We start from the raw sequence: 26,073 nt of genomic DNA, 5'->3' as shown, positions 1-26,073 counted from the left end.
AAAACAGCATGTTATTTAATATTTACACAAGGATTCATCTACATAAATACATTAACATTAATTAGATCTCAATATACCTGTGTAGGAGAAATATTAGCATATTCCCTCTATTTTTAATGACATATATGGAGAAACTTGTGAATTAAAAAGCTCAGGAAAAGATTTCTCATTTTAAAATGTTGGTATAAAGGTGTTTCACCCCTTTCTCTCAGAAGTCACCTCAAACAACAGGAAAAACACAAAAGACAACAAACTCCATACTATATGAAGACAGCCTATGGAGGAACGGGAAATGGGCAGAGTGGTAGAAGGTGAAGCTTGAGGGTCTGCAGAGGGGACACCAGGCAGGAGGGAGCTGACCTAACCCGCAGATTCCATGAAAAGGCTCAGGATCTGGTGCAGCAGGAAAGAGATGAGAGGCTTCTTATCTGAAAAACCTGAATGGTCCTTGAGAAAGCAGCTGCTGACAATGAAATCTGTGAGGGTCCCCATCAAAAAAGCTGACTCATCTTTAACAAGTTCCCCTCAGATACATAGAACTTTTATTTTGTTTTCAATGAATTTTTAGTGTTTTACTCTTAAATGATCATCAGGGACTTAAGAAAAACTTCTGATATAAAGGACCAAAGTAAAAAAGAAAAAAAAAAAAAACCATGAAACAAATTAGAACAAATAAAAACGAGAAACAGAAATACTAGGAATAGACAAAAGGTTTTTAACCTACACACACACAAAAAATACCTTCATAGAGATAAAAGATATTATATGCATGGAACAAGAACTAAATTTTTTCCAATAAAATAATTTTTAAAATGCACAGTCAGATAATAAGAAAGAGCTCTTTGAAAGTAACAATGATGCTAAAACAAAAATTTCAATAAAAAGGTTGGAAGATAAGGTTGAGGGACTCTTGCAGAAAGTAGAACAAAAATAGCTAGAGATGGACAACAGGAAAAACAGGTAAGAGAATTAGAGGACCAGTCCAAAGGATCGAACACAGAACCAATCGAAGATATACAAAGAGAAAACAGTGAGGATGAAATTATCAAAGAATTCTTCCAAAACATGAACAACATAAATTCTACATTGAGAATGTGCACTGAGTATCTAGCACAATGGCTGAAGAGAGGACCTCCCGAGGCAGATCACTGTAATATTTTAGAATAGAAAATATAAAAAGAAGATCTTAAGAGCTCCAGACAGGAATGAAGAGGTCACATACAAAAGTTCAGGAATAAGAATGACATGGCTTCTTAACTGCAACAGTGGAAACTAGAAGACAATAGAGAAATGCTTTTAAAAGTCTGAGGGGAAAACAGTTTTCAATCAGAGTTCTACAGGCAGCCAATTTATCCCTCAAATGTGAAGGTACAATAGCTCGCTAAGCTATCAGACTCTGTGCTCTACCAAAATAAGAGAATAAGCCACAAAAGAGGCAGCAAGGGATCCAGCCCAGGTTAAGAGGCAAAGAGAATTCACAGAATGACAATCCTGCAGCAACCCAGACTGGAACTGGAGAACAGAGGAATCCTGGAGAAGTTTTCCAGAGGAGGAGATGGAACTGGGAGATTCCAATCTGCTTGACTAAATGAACTGTAACGGCAATTTTATGGAAAGGCCATTAAAGGATTTAGGAAGGATTAGAGGCAAGCTCAAAGAAAATCAACACTTACAATGAACAAAACACCCTAGATACCATATGAATTGGAGAGGGTGGAATATTTAGCACCCAAGTGAGAAGTCCTTGTCCTAAAGTAACAGATATTCTAATTGGGGAGCTAATCCATAGATATAATGTGAACCACTGTTCTTCAAAAAAAAAAATTTTTTTTTTACCAAGAACTATATAATAAGAAATATTTCTTTTTTTTTTAAAGATTTACTGTATTTATTTGTTTTAGAGAGAGAGAGTTTGAGAGAGAGAGAGCAGGGGAAGAGGCAGAGGCGGAGGATCTCAAGCAGACTCAGCACTAAGCACAGAGCCCAACGCAGGGCTGCATCTCAAGACCCTCCAGATCAGGACCCGAGCTGAAATCAAGAGTCAGATGCTTAATCATTTGAGCCACCCAGGTGCCCCAAGAAATATTTCTTACGTGACAGGCCAGCGCGCGCAAACACACACATATCTGCAACAAAAGTACCATAGAACAATATCACAGGTTTCCCCTGCTTTTTGAAAGTTTGTATTACACACGTTGCTTTTAGGAAAAACCTACTTCAGTACCTGTTTCCGCTAACTGAAAGAAATCTGAAGAGGATTTCCGCTTTTACCAAAAAGGTGAAACGCAAAAACAGCATTCAGCATTTGTTTTGCAGTGAGCGTTTATGGAGAACGTACACACCCCAAGCAGCCAGAGTGGCACCACCCAGTTCCCCGCCCGGAACTACACTCAGCGTCTCAGCATCAAGCCGCACCAGCTTTGAACTGTGTCTGTGAGCACCTGTGCTTCACCTACGATTCATTCTGGGCCTCCACTAGCAAGATGTGTCCTACGGTATCAGAAAAGCCCAACAGTGGGGCGCCTGGGTGGCACAGCAGTTGAGCGTCTGCCTTCGGCTCAGGGCGTGATCCCGGCGTTATGGGATCTAGCTCTCTCGTTGGCTGTCTCTCTGTCGAATAAATAAATAAAATCTTTAAAAAAAAGAAAAGAAAAGAAAAGCCCAAGAGGTTACTTTTTGGATCCAGGAACATTCAAAATTGTTTCCATACAAATTAATGGTAATTGCTTCTTGGCTTTACACCGTTCGGGTTTACAAAAGGATTCATAGGAACCTACTTTTGGATAGTGGGGGAAATTTGTACTCATTTTGATACACAACATATTTTGATATTTTCTATCATGGTCTGTTTTATTCCAGGTTTTTATAATTTAAAAAAAAATTTTTTAGAGAGAGAGCGCACGTCTGCACGTGCACATGCAGGGAGGGGGGAGAGGCAAAAGAGGAGGGAGGGGGAGAATCCTAAGGAGGCTCTGCTCTCAGCGCTGGCCTGACACAGGACTCAATCTCACAACCCCGAGATCATGACACTGAGATCATGATCTGAACAGAAATCAAGAGTTGGGCGCTTAACTGACTGAGCCACCCAGGCGCCGCATTAATCTAGGTTTTTAAATGTTGATCACAATCCACTAAATTGACTTCACAAGTCACTAATGGGTTGCAACCCACATTTTTAAAAAACACTGCAAAAGACTATGGTATGTTTTACTGAAAAGAAAAAAGAAAACACTTCTGGAGATTTGGAGGCGGCAAGAAGGAAAGGGAAAAAATCAGAAACTTGATAGAAAAAGAATTTGAACTGAGTTTTCAAGAAAGGATCATAATCTGACAGGCAGTGAAAGGGAAGGCAGCTATTTCAAATGAAGAGAATGTAAGTAAAGGCTCAAAAGCAGGAAAACACAGGGTGTCCTAAAGGTATGGCAGGGCAAAGGGTAGGTCTGGATAAAGAGACGACTAGAAAATAGAGAGAGGTAGGTTGAAGACTAACTGTGAAAGCCTTGACAACTCTGCTTAGGAGTCTAATTAATTCTGATAGCAATGGAGATCCAAGGAGTAGATCCAAGGAAATGTTCCAAGGTGGATGGGGGTGTTAGCAAACTACAGTGATGCCTATACCATCTCAGTGTGACTTATTAATTTTCTATGCATAAATTACATAAATTAAAAGCAACATAATATGTGAATAGAAGCTGAGCAGTGAAACAACAGAAGCTTATTTTATTCATTCTGATTTTTCTTCTTAAAACTTCCATGAAAGAAAAGAATGAATTTATTTGAATAATTTAGACCCTGAAGAAAAGAGGAAGTAAGTCTCAGATAGGACAAAGAGATATCCCTTTCTTTTCTTTCATGATCTACTCCAGTAATTCAGATGGCTCCTTGGGCCTGAGATCTAGCCTTCAGAAACTTCTCTCATTTTCTTGAGCATACCAGCCTCTCTTCCCACTAAACCTCTGCACCTGCTGTTCCTTCAACCTGTGCCACCAAGCTAGATTTTTCCCCCCAGAATTTAATAGATGTTTATTTGTGTAACAGGAACATCCAGGTATATAAATAAGGTAAATATTTCCCAATGTACATTATATGATGTTCTGGAACTGCACTGAAAAAGAATCTACATGTATTGTTCAACACAGATCAGATAGCGCACAGAGAAATGTCAGCTGTGGCTAAAACACGTGGACTCCGTGAACCCTCATGTCAGCTAAAGGGCACAGCAGCAGCGCATGGACACCGAGCTAGATGTCACGGAGCCTAAGAAGCCTTCTCTGATCCCCTCACTGGGTTAGGTGCTCCTGCTGTGAGCTTGGGTTGGAGCACTTCTCCTGGGCTAGCACTTTTTACCCTGAATGATGATTATTGGCCTTCACAATTGGACTGGAGTCTCCATGAGGGCAAAGGTTATGTTGAGTTTGATTATCACCAAAGCCCCATCCTCTGCTCCAGTGCCTAGCCCAGACTGAGCAATATTTAATGAACACAAAATTTTTGTTTAGTGTACCAACATATAATTTTAAAGTCTCCACTGATGCTAAAGCCTAGATTTGAAAAGCCAAAATCTGGTTCAAGTAAGAACAACCAATCCGTACTTCCTGCCTATGAAGTAAGTGCATCTAACTGTACAGAATGATTCTGTAGAAGCTGCTACCCAAAATCAGGTTGAATAGGTAAGACAGGGTGAGGAGCTTGGGCTTGAACTAATAAAGAGCTATTGTAGGTTAAGGAAGATAGGCATGCAATTAAAATAGGGCTTTAAGAAGATTAGTCTCTTCTGGTATGCAGGATAGAATGGGGGGAATTTTTCCTCCATTTTTTTAGCCTGTTTTTTAAAGTGTGAGCAGATGGCCGGTCTAACATGAGCAATTAACCACAGAGGCCCAGTCTGCATAGACTGGGTTTAGTATTCATCAACTCAACAAACATTTTTTGAGGTTCCACTATGTTCTATGAGCTGTACTACATTAAATCAAATAACTTCATATTCTATAACCTGACCTTTAATGAAATGGATACGAATTGTTGAGAGCTGAGCCAAATTAATGTTGGCATTCTGGTGTAGTAAGGGGAGCCTATGATGCTTAAGTATAATTGGGAAAGTGTCTACATAAAATGACTGAGCTTAATATTATTTTCATAGAACCAAGTCATATTACTTATTCTTTTCTTACACTATTAGTGCTCCTGTATTGATAAATAATTTTAATAACAACTGTGGCTTCACCTCTGGAAAAAAGCACTCTGTTAAAGATGTCCCAGGGAGCTCAAGACTTCCTGATGGGCTACAAGAGATAATTCCAATACAACAAACAGTGTGTTAAGATAAAAGTATCCAGAGGTTGCAGTGGACATACAGAGGAGAGGCAAGTGGTTCTGTTTTGGAAGACAGTACAGGGAAGAAAATGAAAGTTAGGGAAGATGTCCTAAAGAAGGCGGCTCTTGAGCTGAGAACTGATAATTGGACAAGTTAGTGAAGAGCAGAGGACCAGTATTCCAAGCACACATAGTATGTGTGGAAGTAGTTACTATTAGAGCTGAGAGCATGAGCCTGGAAGAGCTAGTAAATAAGTAGAGATCAGAAGATCACAATGATAAGCCATGCTAAGGACCTTGGACTTGATAATAGGAAATGAAGAAGGTGTTTGTATGTAGGAATTACAATGGTCATATCTTGACTATATGGAGAATGAAGATGGGGAAAGATCAAGATGGGGTCAGAGAAATCCAGAGAAAGAGGCAAGAGATGATGCAGGCCTCAAGGGGCTATAGTTGACATAGAACTGACAAGACAAACTTGAGAACTTTATAGGAGGTAAAATCAGGAGGACTTTGTAAAAAACAGGATGTAGGCAATAAGGGAGACAAAGAAGTCTAGAATGCATGTGGATACCATAAATTGAATAGGGATAATAAAAGGAAGACAAAACTAGTGGAAAGTGGGGGTGAGGCATCAGGAGGAGGGTAGAGAAGACGTATTTAGTTTTATACCTGTTGAGTTTGAACTACCTGTAGGGTAGCACTATGGGAAGCTAGTTATCTGGTAGTAGGCAATTGGACATACCAGTTTGAATGGCAAAGGATAAAGGTCAGTGTAGGAGCCATGATTTGGGAGTCATAGGCAAAAGATGCATGTAAACCAGTGGAGTAGCTCTAACCACTCATAGAGTGCTTGTGTAGTCCAAAAAGGGCAACGGGCTGGACACAACAGGGGGAATAGGCTTATCATCTCTCAGCTTAGGTCAGGAATAATCTCTGAAGAATCATTTCATTGCCATTCTCCAGATCTCTCTCTCTCTCTTTCCTAAAGCTTCTTAGGACTTATGAAGAAAAAAATTGTGGTATATGTCTTCCTTTGAAGTAATTAACAAAAGAGAAACAAAATTAAATGGATAAAATTTTATCCATTAAGAACACAGTAGTCCCCCTTATCCATTGTTTTGCTTTCCATGGGTTTCGTTACCCATTGTAAATTGCAGTTTGAAGCAGATGATCCTTAAATGTATCATCAGGTCAATAGCAGCCTAATGCTACTTCACAAAGCCTATGTCATTCACCTCACCTCATCACATAGGCATTTGATCATCTCACATCATTACAAGAAGAATGTCAAATACAGTACAATAATATGTTTTCAGAGAGAGAGAGACCACATTCACAGCACTTTTATTACAGTATATTGTTGTAATTGTTCTATTTTAGTATTAATTATTGTTGTTAATCTCTTACTCTGTCTGATTTATAAATTAAGCTTCATCATATATATGTATGCATAGGAAAAAACATAATATATATAGGATTTAGTACTATCCTGGGTTTCAGGGACCCACTGAGGGTCTTAGAATTTATGACCTACAGATACAGGAGGATTAGTATATTATTAATTACTAACATTTATTGAGCACCCACTATATCACAAGCACTGTGTTAAGTGTTTTACAAGTATTATTTATTTTAAACTTAATAACAACCCTACGAGATATGTCCTATTACTATGTGAAAAACTCATAAGTGGTGGCTGAACCACTATTTGAACTACACTTTGGGTAAGTAAGTCCAGAACGCCCATTCTTATTTTTTTTTAAGATTTATTTATTTACTTATTTGAGAAAGGGAGGTGGGGAGAGGGAGAGAGAATCTCAAGCAGACTCTGCGCTGAGTGTGAGGAGCCCAGTGTGGGGCTCAATCTCACGACCCTGAGATCATGATCTGAGACAAAACTGAGAGTCAGATGCTTAACTAACTGAGCCAGGCACCCCCAGAATGCCCATTCTTAATCACATTTAAGTATAATTTCTCAAAGGAGCTTAAAAAAATGAGTCACCCAAGGCAACCTGCTACTTCTATGCATAACATGCCTGGCATTGACATTCATTCCATTTGTGACCATCTTGTATACATTTTAAAGAAGTATTCTGTTTTTACATATGACTATATAAAACTTTGAATAAAGGTTCTATTAAATGCCACAGTCCAAAGATTCATTCTGCTTTAATTATGAAAGAGAAACATTAAAATTGAAATCTGAGTGGTAAACTTCAACGACAGACATTAAACTGAAGGAAAATAACTTTTTAAGCCCAAAATGTTAAGTCTATGGCTAACTACCTTAGATAGAATGAGAAAATACTCCTTGCTTTCTACCTGTATAAAGTCTGAAAGTCCTCTAAGATAGGGCTAGATCTTGTGGGTCCTAGAAAGACTTAAGAGCAAATGCTGACCAACAAATTAATATAGTCCTCAACACAGTCATTTACCCAGAACCTTCTCCAAGTGACCCAAATTTTATATTTTAATGATTAGAAAGCCCATGAGAAGAGACTTCCATTAAATATATACAGGCTCCTTTTCACTGAGGATTTGATGAATCTGTCATTTTAAGACAGCTGTGTCTGATAAATGCTTCTACTACCGTACATACTTGCACAATAAACCATAATGACTCATAACCACCATCTATTACCTTAGTGTTTCGCAACTTGTTTTCCACTTTTCCCTCCTTTTAAAACTAAACTTAAAGCAATGTACACAGAATTATAATAAATGAACTTTAATAGTAAGAGTTTAAGATTAAAAAAAGAAAAAACCTATAGTACATCTGAACGGCTTGCCTCCTGGTTTTTCCACTAAAGATTACAGAGATATTTAAAGTGTACTGTATTCTCTTAATGGAGGTGGAAAAAATTGTTTTGGTTCTCATAATTCTAACAATCCTTAAACAAGGATGTTGTATATTGGTTTGATAGGATTTCAAACCTACTTGTTTATGACAAAAACGAAACCGTTCTTAAGAGTAAAGTTATTTTGATGTAGGAGTGAAGTAAGTTGTGTCAGGATTTCATCATCTCATCCATTATCGTTGATAAGCACACCATAGCTCAGCTGCCGAGGGCCTTGCTTGGGGCTTATCAATAAAACATATGAAGCAGGAACTAAGGCAAGGGGACATTTAGAGTATAAACATGGAGAGTCTGGGAGGACTACCTGGGAGTATTCACTCTGGTAAGGCTACCCGTTGTTGATCTAAATAGCTCTCCCAAGATCTGGTGAGCTGGAGGGTCCTGGTGCAGGAAAGGCAACTCTTTTACCGACAGTGCTGAAAACTGCAGTGGCCCTAGGAAGAACATCTTTCCCACCAACATCAGTGCCATTGTTCCTTACCAACATGCTCCAGCAACAAAGGACATTTTACTTTTGCTCTGGCTGCTTAACATCAGCTCTCAGTTGGCTGAGCTCTGTCTCCTGAGTACTGACTATATAAAGGTTTTCCCTAACTAAATTTGGACTTTATTTCTTTCATCTCCCCTTGCCTGGAGCAATAATGTGATTTCTGATCTATTATTGTTTTGGAGTTTGTTATTTCTTTATTGGCTTATTAAGAGACATTATCCTGTATGCTAGTGGCTTATGAAATGCCTACAGTGAGCCTGCATTAAATAAATTGTTGGTGTTGACCTTATTTTTTTTAAGATTTTGTTTATTTATTTGATGGAGAGAGAGACAGCCAACAAGAGAGGGAACACAAGCAGGGGGAGTGGGAGACGAAGAAGCAGGCTCCCAACAGAGCAGGGAGCCCAATGTGGGGCTTGATCCCAGGACTCTGGGATCATGCCCTGAGCTGAAGGCAGATGCTTAATGACCGAGCCACCCAGGCACCCCAGGTGTTGACCTTAAAAATAAAACATCCAGTTATTTTACCAGCAAAAGATGGGTTTATTCAGGAATAAAACAGAATTACAATACCGGACAAGCAAGCTGCAGCAAAACCTTAGGCAAGTCCAGAGAACAAAGGAGTAGTAGGTTCTTTTACAGAGAACGGGGTAAGTTGGGAAGGCGGTTATAAACAAAAAATCCACTGGAGTACACCAGGAGCTGGAAGTATAGTGGATTTTTACTGGCTGGGCTGTTGGGTGTGAGTGAGATAAGGTAAGCTTTTCTTCCTTCTGCTGAGATAGTAAAGTAGTATCCACCCGCAAGGTCGATCTCTTTCTGTTGGGTGTGTAGTTGACTACGAGTGGTAGGGTGTGGGAGCTTTGCGTGCCGAACCACCATTTTAGTGAGGTTTCCCATTACTGATTTTCACACTGGGGAAGACAAACTCAGTCTCAGAGCAAAATTTCCCTCCTAAAACCAAACCATATACTATGGTGATACTGGGATTTATATTAAGAAATACATACATTTGGTCTTTGTCAAGTTTCTGGTAGAGCTCCTAAAATCTTTCTGAGTGATAAAGAAATAAAGGTGAAACAGGTGTCTCTTGTCATTCATATAACAAGCCTGTTTCAATCACACCTGAGTTTATGTTAATGAGGTGACTTTTGGAAAACGCCAAGGTAAAACAAGGATAGGGACTGGTTACCAGGGGAGCCAATCTGATTAGATCAGAGGGTTGGAACTTTCAGTCCCACATACCCACCCACCCCTCAACTCTGGGGAAGGGAATGGGGCTGGAGTTTGAATAAATTCTATACAGATTTAATAGAACCACCAATGGCCAATAACTTCATCAACCATGCCTACATAATGAAGCCTCCATAGAAAACCAAAAGGACAGGATTCAGAGAGTTTCCCAATTGGTGCACAAGGAGGTGTGGGGAGAGTGGTGCACCCCTGACTGAGGGCATGGAAGCTCTTCCCATATACCTTGCTCTACGCATCTCTTCCACCTGGCTGTTCCTGAGTTATATGCCTTTATAATAAACTAGCAATCTAGTAAGTAAACCTTTTTTCTGAATTCTGTGAGCCACCCTGGGAAATTAATCAAACATGAGGAGGGAGTCATGGTAAATTATTTTATAGCTTGCTGGTCAAAAGAACAGGTAACAACCTGGCCTTGCACTGTTGGCTGAAGGGGTGCGGGGAAACAGTTCTATAGAACCAAGCTCTGAATCTGAGGGATCTCCAGATAGGCAGTGTAAGGATTGAGTTAAATTGTAGGACACTCAGCTGGTGTCTCAGAATTGCTTGGTGTGTTGAAAAACTACCACACATTTATGACCAGAGTACAGAATTGTTCAGAGTATTGTGTGTGAAGGAGAACAAGAGTTTTTTCCTTTACAACTACATGGATTTGATCCCGTACAGGCACTGGCTTCCTTCTAAAATAAAAACGACCGACCATGCCGATTCATTACCTAACAGCCACACCATACACCAACATTCCAAAATGGTAAAAATGCTTCTACAATTTACATCACTAATTTTTTCCTAGAAATCACACAGATCAGAAAATATAACAAAAAGTAGCAATCGTTTCTCCAACAGCTTTGCTTGATCTGAGCCACACTTCCAACCTACTTTTCATTTTTCACTTTCCTACACTGCATTTCACCCGTACATTTTAGAACTTTTGCAAATTAAGTTAGAAGTACTTGTTCACCTCAATTCATCTCTCGTGAATGGCTGTGTGGAACTCTAAATTTAAGTACAACTGAATTACTGTTCTCTGATTAGTGTAGAATAATTCTTGGATTCATGGCAAAGCCAGGCTAAATGACACTGTAAAGAAACCCTTTGTTTTCAAATAAATCAGTGGTTGGCTTTAGATAATGCTATAAAGAATCTTATTCATGGAGTGTACCCTAGCTAAAATTGTAAAAGTTGTGAAAAACAACAAAACTTCCACCTCTATTAAAATAATAATCTTTATTTAAAGCTTTTTTTTTCTATATGGATTTAGTAGAACCATAGAATTTTAGAGGTAGAAGGAAATTTCAGTAATTTATAATCAAAGAAAATCAAGTGACTTGCTAAGGACCCCTTAATAAGTTAGTGGCAGATCTAACACTATAACTGGGGCTTTCTAAATTCCCTAGACAAGGCTATTAAGTATTATAGAATATTATGGATAGGTTATTATCAGCCAATATTTATCACATTCCTACTTTGTGCCCTTTACTATGCGAAACATTTTTACATCCATCATCACTTTTCTAAGTTAGCTCATAAGATTTTTAAAACACTTAATAAAACAATCACATTCACCCCTTTGGACGTTTCGTGTTGCCAGCAGAGAATACTGCCACATGATCTAAATGGAAAGAGGAAATTCGATTACTGCAATAACTACACTGCTTAAGAGGATGTGCTCCAACGACACACTTCACTCTCAGAAATTCCCCCCCCCCCCCAGAGGTAGATAAAGATTTAGAAAACCTACGAACCCATTTCTGTGCACTGGCTTCTTTGCCAAGGACCTCTAAAAACTTCTGCAGCTGCCTCCTCCTCCATCATCCACGTCTATACTTTTTCCATATCACATTCTTTTTGATTCTTCTGTAGCGACTTTGTTCTCCAATCTATGCTTTCTCCTAAACTGCTGCTGCCTCTAATAATCCAAAAATCTGGGTAATCTAGAAATGTCCAATTTTTCCTCTATATTCTGATCCACACCCTTTAAAAAAATTTATTTATTTGAGAGAGAGAACGTGAATGAGCGGGAAGGGGAACAGAGGGACAGGGAGAAGCAGGCTCCCCATTGAGCAAGGAGCCTGATGTGGGGCTCAGTCCCAAGGAGCCTGGTGTGGGGCTTGATCCCAGGACCCTGAGATCATAACCTGAGCCCAAGGCAGCTGCTTAACTGACTGAGCCACCCAGGCGCCCCTGACCCACACCCTGCATCTACCTAGGCCAAATGGCCTTCCAAAACGGTCACCGTTAGATGACAGGATTCATTAAATCAGAGATCATTCTAACTACAGTTAACACACACACACACACACTAAAATGTGGCTATTTGCTTTTTTATAATCTCAAAACAACAGTCTATTTTAAAAATGCAATATAATGTCCATATATGCTACAAAGTAAAATTATATTGTCTTCACAAACACATGGCACTAAAATGTCCAAGTATTTTTAGCTGAGGAAAAGAATTTACTGGTATTCATACATCGATAAATTTTAAATTGCCTATTAACGGAATTTCACATGGCCTTTTTACCACTGCAAATTTTGAAATGTGTATTTCATAGAATTCATGTAGGTCTAGATCAAATAATGTTACCATTGAAAATGAAAAATAAGGGGCGCCTGGATGGCTCAGTCAGTTAAGTGGCTGCCTTTGGCTGGGGGTCCTGAGATCAAGCCCCAAGTTCTGAGATCTGCTTCTCCCTCTGCCCCACCCTCTATTTGTGCTTTCTCTCAAATAAAATAAAATCTTTAAAAAGAGAGAGAGAGAGAAAATGAAAAATAAGCAAATTCGACTATTCACCAGTTCTGGTTAGAGTGAAGATGTGGTGCTATTTGTTACATTTTGTGGAGCTGTCACCTCTACCACATGTTAGCAAGTAAACTCTTAATTCCTAGCGGGTAAGTTGATCAAATAAGAGTGTTGATTCATTTGAGATGAGATGAGCATCAATACTATTTGAAAAAAATATTTTAGTGCACTTTATTAGCAAATCCTGTCACACAGACACAAAAGAATCATGGACCTGAGAAAATACCACTGAACTTAAGTTACATTTAAATTTTAATATTAAAAAGTAATGAAAGTAAATGACTTTTAATTTTTTTTTAAAGATTTTATTTATTTATTTGACAGAGATAGAGACAGCCAGCGAGAGAGGGAACACAAGCAGGGGGAGTGGGAGAGGAAGAAGCAGGCTCATAGTGGAGGAGCCTGATGTGGGGCTCGATCCCATAACCCCGGGATCACGCCCTGAGCCGAAGGCAGACGCTTACCCGCTGTGCCACCCAGGCGCCCCATGACTTTTAATTTTAATTTTGTTTAAATAACCCACTCAACATTATAAGTTCACATTTGAGTCTTTTATCTTGATAATAAGTTTTTATATTTATACTAATATGAAACATTAAAATAATGCCTTAAAAGTATTAAGGGGAATATCTAAGCAGAAGATCAATAAGGAAGGAGAAGACATGAACGACGCTATAAAACAAGGAGACCTAATAGACAGCTATAGAACATTCCTACCAACAGGAGCAAAATACACAATCTTCTCACATACACATGAAATATTCTCTAGGAAAGCCATAAGAAGGCCTCATTAAATTTAAAGAGACAGAAATCATACAAAGTATGTTCTCAGAAAACAATGGATTTAAATTAGAAAGCAATAACAAGAGGAAATTCAGCAAATTCACAAATATGTGGAAATTAAACAACACATTCTTACGTAACCAAGCGGTCAAAGAAGAAATCACAAGGGAAAAAAAAAGAAAAAAGAAAAAAAAAAAGAAATCACAAGGGAAATCAGGAAATACTTTCAGATAAATGAAAATGAAAACACAACAAACCAAGCCTTCTAGAACTCAATATAGTGTTTGGAGGGAACTGTGTAACTGTGAACACCTACATTAAAAAAGAAGATCTAAAAATCAACAGCTTAAATTTCCACCTTAAGAGACTAGAAAAAGATGATCAATGTAAACCCAAAGCAAGCAAAAGGAAGGAAGTATAATGATTAGAGTAGAAATCAATGAAATAGAGAATTGCAAAACAATAGAGAAAACCAAAAGTTGGTTCTTTGAAAAAAAATTAACAAGGTTGGCAACCTTAGCCATACTGATCAAGAAGAGAGAAGACTAGGGACGCCTGGGTGGCTCGGTCAGTGAAGCGCCTGCCTTCAGCTCTGGTCATGATCCCAGGGTCCTGGGATCGAGTCCTGCATCAGGCTCCTTGCTCAGCGTGGAGCCTGCTTCTCCTCCTGCCCCTCCCCCTCTCTTGCTCTCTCTCTCTCTCTCTCTCTCAAATAAATAAATAAAATCTTTAAAAAAAAAAAAGAAGAGAGAAGACTAATTATTAAAATAAGGAATGAATGGGAACATCACTATCAAGCTCACAGAAGTAAAAATTTGTTGTACACCAACAAATTAGATGACCTAGATGAAATGGACAAATTTGTAGAAGAAAAGAACTACCGAAACAAACTAAAGAAATAGAAACTATCTAAAGAGATATGTAACAAGTAAAGAGACTGTATTAGTAATCAAAACAAAACTTCCCACAAATAAAAGCCAAGGTCTAGCTTAAAGAAAAATTAATATTAATCTTTCATAAACTCTCACCCCCCTAAAGAAAAAGAAGAGGAAGGAACTCATTCAAGGAAGCCAGTATTACTCTGATAACAAAACCAAATAAAGATATCACAAGAAAATTACAGATGAATATAGGTGCAAAAATCCTCAACAAAATACCAGCAAACCAAATCCAGCAACATATACAGTGTTATATGCCGTGACCAAATGTGATTTATTCCAGGAATGTAAAGCTGGGTTAACATCTGAATACCAATCAAATGTAATATACTGTATTAACAAAATAAAGGACAGAAACTACACAGTCATCTCAATAGAGGCAGAAAAGTCACTTGAAAAATCTAACATGCTAATGCTAAAATCACAGCAAACTAAGAAGAGAATTTCCTCAAGCTAATAAAGGGCATCTATAAAAAACCCACAGCTAACATCACATGTAATGATGAAAGACTAAATGCTCTTCCCCTGTTATCAGGAATAAGACAAGGATGTCAGCTCTCTTCACTTCCATTCAACATTGTACTGGAGGTTCTAGCCAGAGCAATTAGGCAAGAAAAAATTATAAAAGGCATTTGGATTGATAAGGAAGAAGTAAAACTATCTCTATGTGCAGATAATATAATCTTGTATATAGAAAATCCTAATGAATCCACCAAAAAACTATTCAAACTAATATATAAATTCAGCAAGATTACAAATACAAGGTCAATATTTAAAAATCAATTGCACTGGGTTCCTGGGTGGTTCAGTCAGTTAAGCGTCTGCCTTCGCTCAGGTCATGATCCCAGGGTCCTGGGATCGAGTCCCACACTGGGCTCCTTGCTTAGCAGGGAGACTGCTTGTCCCTCTCTCTCTGCTGCTCCCCCTGTTTGTGCTCTCTCTCACTCTCTCTCTCTGACAAATGAATAAATAAAATATTTTTTAAAAATAAAAATAAATTGTACTAATACATTATGTCAATTATACCTCAATAAAAAAATCAGTTGTATTTCTATACAATAGCAATGAGGAAACACAAAATGAATTAAGAAAACAATTCCATTTATAACAGTATCAAAAAGAATAAAATATTTAGGAATAAATTTTAACAAAAGCAGCACAAGACATACACTGAGAACTACAAACATTATTGAAAAACTATAAAAGATCTTAACGAATGGAAAAACAACCCATGTTCATGGAACTGAGCACAAAATATCATTAAGATGGCAATAGTCTCCAAATTGATCTACAGATTCAATGCAATCCCTATCAAAATCCCGTTGTCATTTTTTTATAAATTGGCAAGCAGATTCTAAAATTCATATGGAAATTCAATAGCCCCAAAATAGTGCAATCTTGAAAAAGAACAAAGTTGGAGGACTCATACTTCCTGATTTTAGAACTTACTACAAAGCCACACTGAGCTAATTAAGACAGTGGGCACTGGTATTAGAATAAAAATGAGAGTACAGAAATATATGTTTACATTTATGGTCAATTGATTTTTTACATGGATGCCAAGTTAATTCAATGGAAAAAGAATATAAAAATTAAAAAAATATTTAAAGTATTAAGTGTAACAGATTCCAGAGTATGTTGTGGGTGGGCTTATTCTATCCTGTTCATTCACTATCTGTGACCTTCTGCTTCTTTTTAAACTTTCTAATCACTTGAATTGCCTCAATATCTTTCTTACTGTCTTTGCCCAGAACATAAATACATTAGATAATGGAATAATATCAATTGAGACATAAAATGTTCTTTCATTCTTACTTGGTTAAACACGAGCTCATCCCGGTAACTGCCAAGATACATGGTATACCTACATTAGCTAACATCCAACAAAGATCAGCATAATGATTGACCGGACCTGCTGATGGATCTATCTCCAGATTTACATAAGTGCTGCGGATTATCACCTTTAAGCGATTTTAGGAATAGCATGACAACAGCATTTGTTACAATTGGCAAAATTCACTGGGCACTGGTTGCTAATAGTAGGTGTTTAATACCTCTGCAGATACCAACATAAGACACTCAAAACCTGTATGTTCAGAGTTTAACCCATTCAGTAATTAAATTTAGAATTTTAGGCCCTTTTCTATTAAGCAAGAAATATATGATATTTAAAACATTTTCAGGGGCGCCTGGGTGGCACAGCGGTTAAGCGTCTGCCTTCGGCTCAGGGCGTGATCCTGGTGTTGTGGGATCGAGCCCCACATCAGGCTTCTCCGCTATGAGCCTGCTTCTTCCTCTCCCACTCCCCCTGCTTGTGTTCCCTCTCTCGCTGGCTGTCTCTATCTCTGTCAAATAAATAAATAAAATCTTTAAAAAAATAAAAAATAAAAAAAATTAAAACATTTTCAGTCAGCTTTCTTCTTGAAGTCTAGCACCAGTTACTAAATCAAAATAATGTAATCTCACAAAAATGAAGTAAAACTGAAAAGCCAGTCTTCTTTTTTTTTTTTTTTTTTTTGAAGATTTCATTTATTTGACAGAGAGAGAGAGAGGGACCAAGTGAGCACAAGCAGGGGGAGCAGCAGAGGGAGAGGGAGAAGCAGGCTCCCCGTGGAGCAAGGAGCCTGATGTGGGGCTTGATCCCCGGACCCTGGGATCATGACCTGAGCCAAAGGCAGACGCTTAACCAACTGAGCCACCCAGGTGCCCCTGAAAAACCAGTCTTCAAGCTCATTTAATCACTACCTCACAGCAGATGGTAATCTGAGTTATCTGTGAATCGATTCTGCCTGTTCTTTCAGATGAGGGGTTTAAGCCAATTCAGCCTTTACCCCCTCCTCAAAGGCACAGGAGACCTCCTAGTAAATCCAGGTAGAAGGGTTCAGATCAACTCTGCCCTGTGTTGCTTACATATAGCTCCCTTCAAAACCTCACTGAGCCCCAATTTGCTCATCTGTAAAATAAAACCACTCACCTACTCCCCAGAGTTATTCTGAATATTTAATAAAAAAACGTTTTGGGGCGCCTGGGTGGCTCAGTTGGTTAAGCGTCAGACTCTTGATTTCAGCTGAGGTCATGATCTCAGGTCCTGGGACAGGGTCATGCGTTGTCCAGCTCCCTGCTCAGCACAAAGTCTGCCTGTCTCCCTCTCCCTCTGCCCCTCCCCCTGCTGTGCGCAGTCACTCTCTCTCTCAAATAAATAAATAAATCTTTAAAAAAAATAATAATGTCTTAAAGCACCTAGTACATGGTAGATACTCAACAAATATTAATTCCTTTCTCTTTGCTCTCCACAAAGTAAAATACAGGTCACAAATGACAAAAACTACAAAAGTCCAGATGAAAGAAACTATTTGGCTTAGTGTGTACTAAAAAGGGCATAATTATGTAAATATTAAAGGAAACCAACCTTTATTTTCTACAAGTATGAAACTCATATACTCTTAAGTAGGTAAATTATAATGATGATGATAAGATACAAGATACCATGGGGGAAAAAATCTACTAACTTTGCAGTAATTATGTTGTTATTGCCTGGCAGTTTTATTAGGAAACAATTGAATATCCAGTTGGCAGAATGTTGCAGAAAATTTCAGTTAAATGATTCATCAAATAAGCCAACAAGAACTTAAGGCTTGGCTGTATTTGCAGGATCAAAATTTCCTAAGAGAAGGCTTCATACTGAATCTTAAGACGCCACACTTGACAAAGCAGAAGGGAACAGGTCAAGATGCCCACGAAATGGTCCTTTGAGACTAGACTACACCAGGATTCTTTTAAAAAGATTTAAAACAACTACTTTTGAGAGAGAGAGAGAGAGAGAGACAAATCAAGAAACGGACGCTTAATTATAGAGATGGTTACCAGAGGGAAGGTGGGTGGGGGGAATGGGTTAAATAGGTGATGGGAACTAAAGAGTACAAGTGTCATCATGAGCACTGAGTAATGTATAAAATTGTTGAATCATTATATTTTACACCTGAAACTAATAAAACACTGTATGCTAACTGGGATTAAAATAAAACTTTAAAAAAATAAATAAAATATATAAAATAAAATAAATTTCCTAAAGAAAAAATAAAACAATTTTCCTAAAGACATATGGAAAAAGGAAAACAGAAAAGGATAGATTTATTTTCTATAAGTCAGGAAACCAATGGACATGATTTTAAAAATGATTTTTACAATGGGTTACATATTGACATGGTTCAAACCAAGAGAATATAAAAAAGACATAGTGAAAGGTCTGCTTTCCCACCCGTGTCCCTACCCACCCAGCTCTCACCACCCAATCCCAAATAGATAAACACTGTTAATTTCTTAGTAGCCTTCCAGAGTCTCTCTATGCCTAGACAAGCAAGGCAAAAAATACATCCTTTTTCTTCATTTTTTTCCACATAAAAGTATCAATTTATCAATACCATTCTGCACTCCAAAGGCAAATTTTTAATCCTAAATGTCCAATGAAAGCAACAAATAAATTCAACAGGACAGGGACTTCTGTTCGCACACGTGTGGACTTTTAAAATGCGAAACATAAATGACGTTACTGTCAGTGGGAATCAGAATAAAGGAAATCCAAAGGAAGGGGAAAAAATTCAAGGAGAAAAGGGAGCATAGTCTTATAAATCTCTTAAAAAATGTTCTCCGCTAAGACATGCAAGTGTGTTATCTTTCATTAATTAAAAAGAAATCACTGCCTTACAGACAAAAAAAAATTAACCAAACATTCATGAGAAGAGAGAGTAGGGGTAATAGGAGATCAATCAGAAAAGAGAGCTACTTATGTCAGAATGGATTAAATCCCAACTATGTACACAAAGAACTACAAAAACAAGAACAATTTTTTAAAAATTATAGCAAAGTCTTAACTTCTGGATGTTTACTGACCCAGTTCAAATAAACGAATGATATAGAACTTGGATGTTTAAGCCAGCATCAATTTTAGCATCATGTTGTTTGAAAGCCGAATAAAAATGTCTTTTCAAAATCTTTTTCATTAGGGGCACCTGGGTGGCTCAGTCGTTAAACGTCTGCCTTCGGCTCAGGGCGTGATCCCAGGGTTCTGGGATCGAGCCCCACATCAGGCTCCTCCGCTAAGAGCCTGCTTCTTCCTCTCCCACTCCCCCTGCTTGTGTTCCCTCTCTCGCTGGCTGTCTCTGTAAATAAATAAATAAAATCTTAAAAAAATTTTTTTTATTAATATTTATGAAAAAAATAGGCCTTTCTTCTCAGTGTAGCTTAAGCAGCTATTGTTTTGGTGTGGAGCTCCTCAAAACATCTGGCCAAAGCACCTTTACAGGAGAGCTGATGAAGTCGGCTACCTGGGCCTGACTTGGGAGAGTCTCCGGTATTGCAACCAGTATTGCTTCTTCTCTGACTCCTAAGGATGAAAGGCCGATCTATGCTTCTCACCAAAGCATATCTCTGCTGATGAAAATCTGGAAGGAAAGGGTTTGGAATCTTGACATACCACTTCTCAAAGATTGCTAACCTTTTATCTAAAATAGCCTTCTAAGTCTTCAACTTACTTAAAACCAAAGAGATTGTTTTAAACCAGATATCCAGAACTAGATGTATTTTCTGAAGGTAAGAGTTGTCTTATCTAAAACAGTCTATTCAATCCATAATATAGCTAACATTTTCAAAGGGGAAAAAGTAGCACAAAACAATGCTAAATTGCAAAGACATGAACTCCCCCCCTCAATTATAAACAGTTTTAAATTTTATTATACATGCCAATGCTTAAGGAAAACCAGCTTATTTACAGAAGAGGAGGTGGGTGGAGACCTCTGTGGAAATTTTGAAAGGAATTACTGGGTATTCTCAAGGGCTTTGAAGGTTGAAACCACTAGTTCTTTATAATGTCTACCTTCCCTCCCAAACTAAAAGCTTTCTTTTCCCTTATTAAAGGCTTGTTCTTAACTGTATCACCATGATTAGTATCTTTTTTGCTCAAGACCAAAATGAAGAGAGTGGGATGGAGAAAGAACAGAAACTTCCTGAAAGCAAAAGCTGGAAGAAAAGGAAAAAAGAAAAAGGTCAAAAGGTACTAAACTTCCAGAAAGGGGGAAAGGCGGCAAGAAGACCTAGGAAGAACGTGTGGGTGATAGCTGTGCCCATGCTCAGTGGGTGGAGAGATGTTAGCCTGGACAGATGCCGTCTGGGAAGACTGGTGGAGTTAGTATGCAACAAGGGAGTTGTATGCATGAAATTATACTAAGACAAGTGTTACTAACTCTGAGACAGCCTATAACAGAATAGGATCACAAGGAACTTCAAGGTCATCTATTCCTACCATTGGTGGGAGCTTTGTTAAACCAAGCACTCCAAACCATCATTAGGAGACTGTTTCAAAACATCTGAAGTTCAGCTATTCTCATTTTTAACTGAATTTAACACTTTTCCTTGGTTCAAGTCCATTACTTCTGCTGCTCCTGTAGTGATCACAATTACATATGGCTATTCCATCATCTCTCTTCTTAAACATCTTGTATTTTAGATGTGCTGAAAATACAAGTATTAACTGACCTCCGTTAGAAAGATTTATGCTGATTTGGATGGATTTATCAATCCACCCATGTACCCTCACCTCACCCCCTTGATGAGCAGTGGGATAAATTTCCATGAGTGTTATCCAGGTTTAGGGTATGGCAGGTGGCCAGGAAACTGCAAAATACCTGGTTCAAACATGCATGGAATCTATGACGTTGGTTGGCTACATAAACATGATTCTCTAATCAAAAAAGCAAGCCTGTATAAGAGAAATTTTTTAAATGGCATTGAAAATATGGATACACACAGAAGTTTAGAAAGATGTACTTTAAAATACTAATAGCAATTATTAATGGATGGTGGGTTTATTGGTAATTCTTAGTTTCTCTTTTTCTTTAAATTTTTCTTGAAAAATTGTATTACTTTGGTGATTTAAATATATTTTAAAAGATACAAAAGAGGGAACATATAAGTAATGGAGCTAGAAAATGAGTAAGTTATTAGCTATGCAATGGAACATTATGTAGCTGTCAAAATTTATGTAGATCTATAGATGTATAGATGATAAAGTGTTAAATAAGAAACAAAAGAGTATAATGGGTAGAATGATTCCCATTAACAAAATTTAATTTAAAAATTAAAATTTATGGGGCGCCTGGGTGGCGCGGTCGTTAAGCGTCTGCCTTCGGCTCAGGGCGTGATCCTGGAGTTCTGGGATCAAGCCCCACATCAGGCTTCTCCACTGGGAGCCTGCTTCTTCCTCTCCCACTCCCCCTGCTTGTGTTCCCTCTCTCGCTGACTGTCTCTCTGTCAAATAAATAAATAAAATCTTTAAAAAAAAATTAAAATTTTTGTAGATCTATAGATGTATAGATGATAAAGTGTTAAATAAGAAACAAAAGAGTATAATGGGTAGAATGATTCCCATTAAAAAAAAAAAAAACTCAATATACATGGGACACCTGGGTGGCTCAGTTGGTTAAGTGTCTTCCTTCAGCTCAGGTCATGATCCCAGGGTCCAGGGATGGAGTCTTGCATCTGGCTCCTTGCTCAGCGGGGAGCCTGCTTTTCCCTCTGCCTGCCACTCCCCCTGCCTGTGCTCTCTCTCTGACAAATAAATAAACAAAATATTTAAAAACAAAACCTCCATGTACATTTATAGATATACAAATTTACATAAATGTGGGGAAAAGTCTACCAGGATATAAAACTGAGAATGGGTAAGATTAGAGTGGAGAGGACTCATTTTTTACTTAACATCCTTCTCAGTTGCTTGAATTTAAAGGCATGCATACCTTTGTAATTAAAATGTTTAGAAAATATGAGACAATAATAAAATTAAAATGAGGGAAAGAGATGATGTATAGTGTTTTCTTGGGAAACTAAGGATATGATTCTTATACTCCTTCTTAGCTAGTCATATATGTAACATACATGTGCATTAGATTATGTAGGCTATACACTTGGTCCTACACATATGTTTGTCCGCATATATGGACTCTGAGCTGGAAACCAGATCATTTTAAGTTAACTTTAATCCATTTTTATTTAAAAAGCAGGGAGGTAAATAACTAGAGTAATAAAGGTCCTTCTCATTTTTGAACTTGAGCAAATAATTAGTCAAGTCCTACTGATGACTCTAGTCACTAGCCCCACTGTACTTGAGGACATTTCATCCAGCTGTCTGTGGAATGGCTAGTCCATCACCGAGTCCAGTTTTGTGTATGAATGATTATATATGAAGTCTATTTTACCTATAGAAAAAAAAGTTTGGTATAGACCGGCATAGTAAATATATCAGAAACCTGAATGGAAGCAATTAACCTGAATCATATTCATTACTATATGCAATGCAAATACAATGTCATTTATTTAAAATCACAAAAGAGTAAAAGGAATAACATTATCTCAACACTATAGACAGTCTTCAAAAAATGTATGCCTTTAAAAAGGTACAAAATCCAGGCCTTAACGCAACCAAAAGCCTGTCAAATCATTCCTATTCTCAAGTTAAAAGCCACAAAACCAGCCCTCTACATTTGAATTATCTGCAGACAAACTCATATGGTGCCCGAAGCAACAGCTACCTATAACGATCCTTCCCCACTTGGTGGTACAAAGGAGCTCTGCCTGCCAATATCACACACTAGTAGCTGTTTTTAATCCTTGCGGCACATTCTTTGATCCCATGTAGGTCTTCCCTATATTTATGGCCCCATTGGGAGAGGCCAGTACTCTGCACAAATCCACCATGAGAGCTCACTAAATATCTCTTACTTCACTCACACATCTCCTGTCTTCCCTCTTACATATTATCAATCTCTTACCCTTACAACAATTCCCTTCACCCTCCCTTCACTCACCTCCATTTCCCCCCAACCCCCTCACCCCCCCCACCCCCCCACCCCCCCCTAGGAAAGCAGATTTTGGTTTTGAATAATAAAAGAAATAGCGGCTACTAGGAGATGGACCAAGACAGGTATTCAGGACCTGTGGGAAATAGGAGAGGTCCTGGGAAACTGGACAAAAGCAAGGATATTGTACACTGCCCTAATTCCCTTTGAAACCCCCCTGGCTCAGCTTCAGACAGGTAATAAAATTTTACTTATCGATGCTCTGACTCAGCCTTCAACATTTGATTTCCACGTTGTCTTTCTCAGCAATGACAATTCAAAGTACTGAGTTAAAATTACTTTGACATGAACTACAAGATGTGGAATCAGCACGTCTTAGATTTACTTTTCTCCATGAAATAGAAAAAAAAAAAAGTGAAATGAGAACAAAGATGCCACCATAAGGAATGGAATAGGTAAAGGAAAACAGAAGCATTGAGTCCCTTAAAATAATGTGGGAGCTGTTTCTGTCAGGAATAACATGTTACATAATTTGAGTTTCATGAATCAGCAGTTTAGTCAGTAATTTACATGCATTAAAAAGAGAGAGAAAATATGAGGATCAGAAAAGGTAAAGTGGTTTCTGAAACAAGACAGGTTTCAAAAGTATTTTATTCCACCCCCACACAGAAGAATGTTGACAGGCAGATGACTCAGTCTGGCTTCATTAAGGGCTTCTTACCACCTAATATCCCTCATGGGAGAGGCCACCCCATCTCTCTTTTTTTCCATGACATGCTGCTCAATTCCTCCCTGCAGGTAATAGCCATAGTTTCCTCTCTAATTGAAGGTTAACTCTCTGCAGGTCACATACTTTAGGAAACAGAGATTATACTGGAAGGACATAAATAGTTGAGGGGTTTTTTGGTCTTTTTTTTTTTTCTTAAAGACCTTTTAGGGCCTCCTGGCTGGCTCAGTCAGAAAGTGTGCGACTCTTGAACTTGGGGTTGTGAGTTCCAGCACCCTGTTGGGTGTAGAGATTGCTTAAATAAATAAAACTTTTTAAAAAGAGACCCTTTATACTAAAGTACTTACAACATTTCAAAAAACACAGTAGTAGTGTCAGGTGCTTAAAAAAAATGACAATACCTATGATCATTGTGTTTGAACCTGATCATAAATCTAAGTAGCTTAATTGAGTTCACTGACACTGAAAACCTACAGTGATTTGTAGTCCTTAAAAATGACCTTCAATGAGCAGGGAGAGAGAAGGAAGCTGTCGACTCAAAGAATGAAACCATACCTCCAATCTAAACTATCTTCAAATCACAGGAAAAAAGAAAGATGTCTGAGAAGAGAACTAAATAACCAACCTACTGCTTTTTCAAAAACCAGAGTTGACAAATCCTAAGAAATGAGTCCACGGGCATCCTCATCTCTTTAGTGGAAAAGATGTTTGTTGTATCAGATACTGTTCGAAGTAACTGAGAGACATTGGTATAGGCCCGGAAATCTCTTAGGCATAAGTCAATTACAGTATTTGAGAAGCATAATGTTTGGAAAGAGCAAGAAATCTGAAGTCATTTGGAATCATTCATTCCACAATGTTAATTACAGGCTGGCGTATGCCAGGCACTGTTCACATACCTGCTCTCTATTCAAGCTCTCTCTCCCACCAGCTGTACAATCCTGGCTAAAACATTTTACATTTCTATGCCTCAGTTTCCTCATCTGTAAAAACAGGAATAAAAAATGGCTGCCAACTTCACAAATTTATCTGGAAGCACTCTGTAAACCATGAAAGCGTTAGTAGTCATTTCACTGAACTGAGTTCATGAATGCCACTGTCTGTTGTACCATAAATTGTATCAGAGGAAAAGTGAGCTTTCCTGCTTCCAGGAGACACCTCATAATCCTATTAAATAAGGCTCAGAGTCTCATTTAATCATCTCTCTGGAAATTTAAATGGGAGATAGAGAAATCTAGAAAGAGAAAGCTAGTATGACATGCAGATTTTGAAATCAAATTGATAATCACCATAATGACAAAAACCATGATTCACCATTTTGGGTCTCTACCAATCTTACCATCAGGCCAAGGACTCATTTGAAGAGGGTACTTTATTCTAGAAAAATATTCTCTCTATATGTCTGCAAATCACAAAATGGACACCTACCAGGTTGATCTATCAACTCAATGTTACCAATAGCAAAGGGCAGTAAAATTACGAAGCATTATTTGTTACGTTGACGTGTACAAGCAAAAGCAGTCTATTTTATAGTACGTTTCACTAAACTATGGTTTCATCAACTGTCAGATAGGAACAAAGCTCCTTTTAAAACCAAAATTAGGCTCCATGTAGGGGCAGTTGGAAAAGGGGGAAGTTCTGGTCTCTCTGGAGTTAGCTAATGATGGGCACTATGGTGGATGAGAAAGACTGTCTTACAGTCGGATGATGCTAGGGATCTGGCGGAGATCTGCAAGGAAGAGGTCTCATTCCCATAGCTCCAGACTCCCTTCCCCCAGGGAGTGAAGGGGTGGCGGCTTGTCTTACAGGAGTGGTAGCCAAGTGCGCCAGAAGGCACACCCAGTCCCTAAAATATGCCTGAAACTTCCTCTAATGTTTCTAAGCTCTCGCAATGACATTTGGGGAACTTAAGTACACACAACCTCTTCACTGCTGGTACCGCTATAATTTAATATTTTGTGTTAACAATTTGAGTTAATATTTATAAAACACTAAAAAGGAGCCCAGGCACGTGGTAAGAACCATTTAAGTGTTTATTAAGTAAATAAGTCACTT

General features: G+C 38.2%; 1 protein-coding gene across 3 annotated transcripts in view; it reads right to left on the bottom strand.

Moving 5' to 3' along the window:
* The window catches only part of SGK3 (serum/glucocorticoid regulated kinase family member 3), a 130,554-nt gene that overhangs the window by 103,577 nt on the left and 904 nt on the right, over positions 1–26,073 (bottom strand). The window lies entirely within an intron of this gene.

The sequence above is a fragment of the Ursus arctos genome, unplaced genomic scaffold, assembly GCF_023065955.2.
Source record: "Ursus arctos isolate Adak ecotype North America unplaced genomic scaffold, UrsArc2.0 scaffold_6, whole genome shotgun sequence".
Lineage (NCBI taxonomy): Eukaryota > Metazoa > Chordata > Mammalia > Carnivora > Ursidae > Ursus > Ursus arctos.
This window is presented reverse-complemented; position numbering and strand designations above follow the sequence as displayed.